General features: G+C 29.9%; 1 long non-coding RNA gene across 1 annotated transcript; it reads right to left on the bottom strand.

Moving 5' to 3' along the window:
* Positions 1,093-2,677, bottom strand: LOC110269795. Its single transcript, XR_002358555.1, has 3 exons — positions 2,667-2,677; positions 2,406-2,547; positions 1,093-1,276 (listed from the first exon to the last, which is right to left on the bottom strand). It is a non-coding gene; the product is annotated as an uncharacterized LOC110269795 (long non-coding RNA).

Below are 9,128 nucleotides of genomic sequence, written 5' to 3'. Positions count from 1 at the left end.
ACACTAAATGAAACAAACCAAAACCTCCACTTAGAAGAAAACACACTAGATTTTTATGAGTAGTATTAAAAAATATAATTAAAGATGTTATATAATTTATTTGTATTTTAAATAACTTCATGAGTCTAAAAATCATATATGATAAATCCCTATAAATAATACGAGACACAAAAATTGAAAAAAAAGAACATTTAATATAATTCACAAACATAAAAAATACATTTAATGTTAATTTATATAATTATAAATTTTTATTAGCATAAGTAATTTAGCAAATAAAAAAACATAGCACCCTATTATATTATAAAACATCAACCTACAATCGTCTGTACTTCAATACTTGCTTTTGCTTTATTCTTTGTGCCTCAGTTTGTTCAACCTATCCACTATACCCATTTATTTTCATTGTTTAGTGTCTTTTGTTCCACTCCTTTCTTAATTTATACCCCCTTCACATTTGAATTCAACACACGCATTTTGAAACTTTTATGCTATGATTGTGACCTTATTTCTTAGAAACCGTTGTTTTCAACTTGTTACGCTTACATCATTAATCTAATCCACCATGATTTTGTTATTCAAAAATACTTTCAACCCCTCCTATAAACCCGCCTCCTCCACTATAAATTAGATTTCGCTTAATCCAACCAACATATATCTCTTCTCGTGTCTTCAAAGGTTAACTCAATGTGTAGAATAATATATTTTAATGAATGAGGTAGTAAAAGAAAGAACTATTTTAATACTTTAGGAACAAACATTTTCAAAGAAAAATTAAAAAATTCTTTAAATAAATGTGGTTACCTTGTATTTTTAAAAAAAAATTTAAAAATCAAGAAGTAGTAAAATGGGTGAGCGGAAGTTGTTCTAAAAATGAACAATTAAAAAACCTTTCATCCCAACCTCATTTGTTTCCATATCATGCAAGTCAAACCAATTAAAAAATTCATGACACACGTCACAAAATTTAGAACTTTAATCAACCTCTTCAAATTCTTACAAATGCTTTTAAATAATGAAGTATGTTAGTGATGAACTAATAATCAAGTCACAAAAATAATACATATACTAACTTTGACTAAGCATGTTTAATAGTCATATTTACAGATAATTACAGATAAATACTAAAAGTGAAAGCAACCACAGAAAAAGAGAAATTAAATTTAATCTCTTCTCTAAACCTCAACTAACTTGATATGTATTCCTCTCACTTATATCCAATTATAATCATCATTCATGACCTATTATATTTATGCTTGCACGTAATGGGCTGAACCTGAAAAAAGAAAATAATGCATAATAAGAACATTTAAAAGAGAAAAATTACAAAATCCTAATCCACCAATAATCTCTATTACTAACACAATAACTCACATGATACTGAAATTTCACCTTCAATAATCAATAAATATGCTAACATGACCAAAATTAATGTCGTATTACATATTTTTTTGAACTTCTTCGTACCCATAATACACTGATGCTATCAAAATTTTTCAACACATTTATACAAAAAATTAAAATTCAACCATACCCTTCGAATCACCTAAAAGCCATATAAATACAATAAGAATTAATATATGTGACTTGATCCAAGATTCACATGAATATTTTAATGTTGTCTTTGTAACATGATAAGGTTAATAAAAATCAAAATATAGAAAAAAATACGTTGTACAGAAAGAAAAGAGAGAGAGATAATTAAGTCATACAACAGCTAGAACTGAAAAATAAATAAACAAATAATATTAATGATGAATAAATTCAATAGAAAAATAATGAAGAGAAAATAAAAGAAACAAAAACATATTTTATAAGTTTTGTCATATATTATCACCAGAGATTTGATATACTATTACTTCTAAAGCAACCCCTAACTTTGCCTGAGTAATACCAAATTAGAGGAAATACTAAAAGCATGAAAATAGTAAAACAGGGAAAAATATTAGTGCAAATACAAATTGTACATTCATTTGATAGAATTTCAGTTTTATTTTATTATAGTTTAGGAACCACAATGATGGGGGCAAAAAATAGATCTTCAAAATAATTGAAAGAAAACTAAAAACCAAAATTTTTCAGCTCATTGTTCATCTTTCCCTCCTAATTTATTAAAGATGACTTACAATACATATTGACCTTGACTTCTGAAGTCATAAATTCCACTTCTGCAATTTAACTTAAAAATTTATGTTAAAAATATAGTCTCTGCATCTTGGACGTATAATACTGCCATTTGACATTGATTCTTATACTTCATATTTTCATTCTTTAAAAAGCCTTATCATTTGTAATTGTTTGTCAAATTACTTTAGAGAAGCTCATGTAAAAAAAGAGCAGAATCACATGATAAAATGAGCATTAACACGAAATTCAATCAAATAAATGTATTTTAGGAAGAATACCTTCAAATAAATTTCTGTTGCTTAGTCTAGAGAATAGTTTGCAATTTCTCTTCCCTTTGATTTTCATGAACTCCACATAACGCATCTAGTACTCAGGGTAGTTGGCACACACAATTAGATATCTTTCACAAAGTTTCACAGCCTATGAGAGTTATAGAAATGGAAGATTTTTTAGCCATCAATTTTTAGTAATAAATAAATAATTAAAATGAGAAAACTGACAATATTTATTGAGAATACTGTGCAAAACATAGATACAACCTCATTAAAAAAGAAATCTAAAAGCAATTAAAGATTTTGCTTTGAAAATTTTATGAGGTGGCTATGCTGAAAAAATAAAGGATATGGTGTATACATTGTCTTAAAAGTTCATTGCCAAGAACTTCGTTATACTGTCAAAATATGGAATTCAAAACTAATAATCAAATAAGGCCCTGAGTAGTGTAATGATGTATAAATTACTTTAAAAATAAAAAACCAAAATCTGAAGAGTTAGTTAACGTGTATTTTCTATTCTTTCATACTCATCAAATACTGTAAAAATCTAATTCTATTGACTATTGAAGCTTATGCCATATAATTTGAACAAAAATAAAAAAATCTCTAAAAGATGACACAACAACATGAGCTGTATAACACATTACTTCATATTCATTAGTAGGCATAATCAATTAAAACATAGTACTTCTAATACATAATCAACTGTAAGATTAAATTTGCAACCATGTAATAAGAAGGCATGCTACATGGTATATGAAATAAAATATCATTCAATAATTAACTATTGGCTTCATCTAAATTAAACAACACACTGAATCAAGTAATAAGAAGTACAAAAACTTCAAAAAATGACTACTTAGAAATTAAAACAAACCTACATGAAATTAGTTTTATTGTTTTCAATGGATATGCTCTGCCTTAGTTTTTTTAAATATAAACCAATGATGAAATTCCAAATTAAGAAGAAAGAATGTTATCATACAAATAAAATAAAATAAAATAAACTAATCATTTCCTATGATAAGTATCAATTTGCTATTTTATAGAAAAAAATAAAGAACAAATCAAATATTTACCACCAAAAAATAGTGTCTAGAAGTAATTACCGAATTTGTATTATCATAAAGTAGAAGTGTAGGATAGTCGTTCACTTGTCATTAAGCAAAGGAGAAGTGTTTGGTCATTTAAATATTTTCTTAATAAATTAACATGATTCTAATTCCCAAAATTGATGCAGGATTTTGTTTTTCAAGACATAAAAAAAAAACTGAAACATGTAAACTAAGCTTTTGTATTATACTTACAATTTTCGATGTTCATTTGCTGAAGCATCTATCCTTGTATATATCAATTTAGTTGCTATTTAGTAGTGGTTTGCGAATTTTTCTACTTGTTTACTAATTGCATCACAATTGATACACCAAGGTGTAAAAATTTATTTTGCTAAACTCATGACTCATGAATGCATCCATCAAAAGCATAGCCAATATAAAAGTCTCTTTTTAGAAGAACAAAAAATCTGGAATAATTTATATATGATAAAAAAAATTCACATTTTATAAGAACAGAAAAATGATCATATATTACATTGAGTGCATAACTAATGCTCTTATATAGTCAGAGACTATAAATTATAAGAAAGACAGTAAGAAAATTTTTTTAGAATTCACATTATCTGATATTGGCAGAGACTTGAATAAAGGTGATAGAGAACCTTACATGAAGTTATTGCAGAAATCGTGAAAAAGCCATTTCAACATTATATTCTTGATTATTGATCAATGGAAGGGTAATGTACATGAACAGAAGATAATACCTCAATATTGCTTCATGTTGGTTCTGACTCCAACAAATATTTTGAGCTCATTCCAGTATCAAATGTAGTTACCTATAAATAAACACACAAAAAAATAAAATAAAATACATCAGTTAATAGAATTATCAAAACATATACTGCAAATCTCAAAAAATAGTTAACTCATAACTAACCAGAATATTTTTTTTATTCTTCAAGACCAAAAAAAGGGTCCAAGATCTCTATCTTTAGCAGCTGCTTGTCTTCTGAGTTTTGCTGCATATACAGAATTGTTTGTTTAAAATATTTATGGCTATACACTAAGCAGGCACATAAGAAAAGAGACCAAGTGTAAATAAAGTTTCAACTTGCAAATACAACAAACAAATTAAATTAAAGCAGGTACTAACTAGCTGTTCAATAACTAAATCTCTATCAAACTTTGGAAATTGAATTTGTGAACCACATTTTCTCTTTGGAAGTATAGGGCACTCAATGAGATCTGAATCAGAAGTATTATTCACACACATGTAAATACCAAGTTCCTATTACAGTCAATTCCTAGAGTAAAACTTGTTCCCTGCCTCTTTTTATGGCATCTAAAATGCTCTCTATGCTGTAAACTCTATCATCTGATTCAATTCCTATAACATATTTTCATCCAATCATTACAATATATTTTCACTAATTTAATTAAGGTAAAATGATAAATTACATTTAAAAGTTTTTAACTTGGCAATATTATGCATTACATACACGAATAAAAAAATAAAATAAAATATTCAATCACTAAAAACAAAACAGTAACCATACAGAAATTATACTAAAGAAGTTGAGAAAGAGGGACCAAGTGTTACTATACAGTAATTATACTAAAGAGTGATGATAGGAAAAGAATATTATTCACACATATAACAAAATTTTCGGATTTTATTTTTTAAAGTAATTAATCTCAAATGAGTAATCTCTACTAATCTTTTACACATTGCATCTACCCACAAAGATGTATAATAATTTAAAAAAACCTTCAATTACCAAAAAGAAAATGAAGCAAACTATCATCTTTTCACAAATTTTAGTACTACTTGCTCTCATATTTTCTACCATGATATACCAACATTTTCAAGTTTAAGTACATATTTAAACTTGATAAACATAAAATAGAAAAAGGACTTAGACACAATTAAACTAATAGCTTTTAAATATTCACGAGTAACAATAATGATTTGAAAATTTATTTATAATTATAAGGGTCAAGATTGGTGATCCACTACAGAAGTCATAAAACAGTTTTCATGAAATTCGGAATGATATAACTATAAAATTGATGGCGTTGTTATCACAAATTCCAACTGAAAAGTGCTAGATATGCATTTTAATGGTATATATATCGAATTATAATGATTCATTCTAAAAGAAGTAGAAATATTCAGCAAAATTAGGTACCTCTTGTCTAGTAGATTCAATTAGTTCAAAGGTTCTTAAATCCTAAAATTTCACTAATGTCGGCTAACCATGCAATATCATTTGTGATATTAAAAAGCCTAAGAACAAAAATATAGTAACTCAAGCATCAGTTGAAAAACAATAACAACTAATGTCAGAATCTATTTCACAATTAAAAATAAAGTTCAAAGCTCCATCACCTCTTCATCATCGTCATCATCATCGTCATTCTCCTCGAATCGTGACTTATTAGAATCTTCACTCTCATTCTAATATATCAAAAGAGTTCAACCATAGGATTAGTATGAATCACAATATAAGATAGAATCACAACATTGAGTTAAAGCAATCACCAATCCTTTGTCATAGCTCCTGATATCCTCCTCATATGCTAATTTATTCTTTTCAGCCTTGGATTGGTATGGTTACTGAAAAACGATAATAATAACGAATAAGAGAGTAAATCATAAAACAACAACAATAAAAGTGGAAATAATCATTATATAGAGAAAAGGATAATAAAAGAGAAGCAAAAACAGATTTGCTTTGCTCACAGCATCAGACATGGACTTCCACCTGACACCACCAACCTTTCTTACCTAATTGGATTTCAAGGAGACATTAGCTGATCAGAATATTAAACAACATTGAAGTTTTGAATTCTCAGATCAATGATAACAAAAAATAAATATATCTCACCGCTCTGTTCTTCTCGCTGCTGATGTGCTCTATGCTTTCCTAGTCTTGCTGCATGTACTCTAAATCATTGCCACTCAGCTTTTTCCACCGATCTGCTTTATTCCATCATTTCCTCCTTTGAATCCACCACCACCACGAACTCCGCCGCAACCACCACCTCCATATTCTCCTCCACAACCATAGCGGTTGCCATCTCATCCACTGCCATAACTCCTACCATGATGCTCATTACAATGCCAACGCCACCACGATGACGGATTGAAAAAAATAAGGGGAGAAGCAACTATACAAATTCACTAAACAATGAATGTTGGGTTATAATTATACCCCTTTTGCCATTCAAATTTAAAATTTTAGGTTTTTGGTACTTGTTAGGTGAAAGAGGAAATAAATATTGAAGCAGAGGATGGAGGAGAATTAATTGAAGGAAGAAGTTGTTTGGTGAAAAATAAGAAGCAAAATTTACTTGAAAAAAAATAAATGATTGAATGAGAGACCATACATGAACTAACTGTGCAGAGAATACCATAAAAAGTTCAACTCTCAAGCTCTCTCCATCAAGACATGTTGGATTTTCACTACTTGACAACTCTCTATTAATAGTTTAGTATTAGATTACTGTTGTTATCAATATTTCGAACTGACACATGAGCCATCAAGTACACAATCAATCAAAATAAGTCACTCTTTAATGAATATTCAAACCATATATATGTGACTCAGCCTATCAAATCCCAAGCCGAGATTTACTTCATCATAAAGTGCACACAATATCGAGTTATCCGTAACCGACCTATTCTATACCTAACTGAACTCAAAATTTGGATGCTAAAATCCCAAAAACGACTTACAAATCTAATGATATTAACTAAAATCATCACACTCACCAAAATGATACCTTAACCCCCTAATCGAACTCAGAGTTCCTAACCGAATTATAATTCGGCTCTACCGTAAATCACGAGTCATACTAACCAATCCATACTATCAACTATTTCAGTTATTACTTCTTTATACTATTAAAAATCTAATTTCAGATACTATCAACAACAAAAATCCTCACTCATCTAAGCAACAATCTAGACACACCTACCAACAAAATAATCTCATATGAGAATTGTTCTAATATTATAATTATTCATCCAAGTTTATCCAAAACATAATCCCAAAGCAAGAAACAATAACAATTTTTCTAAAAAAACTTTAACAAACACAACATTGTCTTTTAAAAATAACATAAACATAAATAAACATAAGTTTTTCAAATTCATGGTGTTGCCATGTTGTCAACTCCACCTTCCTGAGTTTGATCGTCATCAATTAACTTGTTGTTTATCACCACTTTACAAGGATTCATAGTTGAAAAATCTGCCTCTAGGGCAATGAATTTTGCTTGCTCAACTACTTTGTCAAAGCCAACGACAAACATTTTTAACCTTTGTGGCACCCTTGCTGACCTCCAAATTCTTCTTCTCCAAACGTAGTTCCACAATTCTTAGCTTGTCTCCAAATCTCTCATGCCTTTGTCAAACCTCTTTTCTTTTTTCTCCAATGTACTCATTCTTTCTTTCAAGCCCTTGATCTTCTCTTCTTTTAGGTCCATTTGATCCATAACCTCCTATAATTTCTTAACTTTTGAGAACCTTCGTGAACTAACTATTTTACACTCGCTTTATCAAAAAATTTTCTTTGAATGTTTCAATTCTTGAGTTTGACTGAATGACAGAAGCCAAGCTCCTATCACTTCAACAAAAATCACAAAAAAATTAACTCATATACAGCAATACGCAACAACAAACAAATTATCTATGTATTATACCTAAAGATATTGATCTACACCAATATCACCAACACTTTCCACCAATTTAACATCATTTTGGACAATGCCGATAGTCATCAACCATCAACATGAAAGGAAAGATTCCACTCCACATAAAGGTCAAATCTTCATCACCTCTGTACCTATGCAATACTGTTTGATTCTTAGTAAACTTCTCCACTTCCACCAAATTGACCTCCTTCTCAGTACCCTTCCCCGTTAAATCAACTATCTTCTCTTTTCCAGCTTCAACTTCAATTTTTCTCCTTTGAATTCTAATATTCTTCATCCAACTTGGGGGCTGATTAACTTCACCATCTCCACCCTCAACCTTAATGTTGGAAGACGACCCCTCTTTCTTGACATTCTACTTCCTAAAAAATGCCTGCAACCCTGTCGTGGTGACATGGGGAGCTTTTTTCCTGCAAAATTTAACAACACAAACATAGTTACATGTAGTTGGTGCATGAAATTGTGATCTCAGGCAACGGCGCCAAAAACTTTGTACGCACGTCTTAATAAATTGTTTTTCATTCACAACTTCGATACAACTAACCAGCAAGTGCACTGGGTCGTCCAAGTAATAAACCTTACGTGAGTAAGGGTCGATCCCACGGAGATTGTTGGTATGAAGAAAGCTATGGTCACCTTGTAGATCTCAGTCAGGCGGATATAAAATAGTTATGGAGTTTTCGAAAACATATAATAAAATAAGGATAGAAATACTTATGTAAATCACTGGTGAGAATTTCAGATAAGCGCATAGAGATGCTTTCGTTCCTCTGAACCTCTGCTTTCCTGCTGTCTTCATCCAATCAATCCTACTCCTTTCCATGGCTGGCTTTATGTAAGGACATCACCGTTGTCAATGACTACTTTTTATACTCTTTGGAAAATGGTCTGATGCGCTGTCACTGCATGGCTAATCGTCTGGAGGCATCACCCTTGTCAATGGCTGCATCCC

The sequence above is a fragment of the Arachis ipaensis genome, chromosome B03 (assembly GCF_000816755.2).
Source record: "Arachis ipaensis cultivar K30076 chromosome B03, Araip1.1, whole genome shotgun sequence".
In the NCBI taxonomy this organism is placed as follows: Eukaryota; Viridiplantae; Streptophyta; class Magnoliopsida; order Fabales; family Fabaceae; genus Arachis; species Arachis ipaensis.
This window is presented reverse-complemented; position numbering and strand designations above follow the sequence as displayed.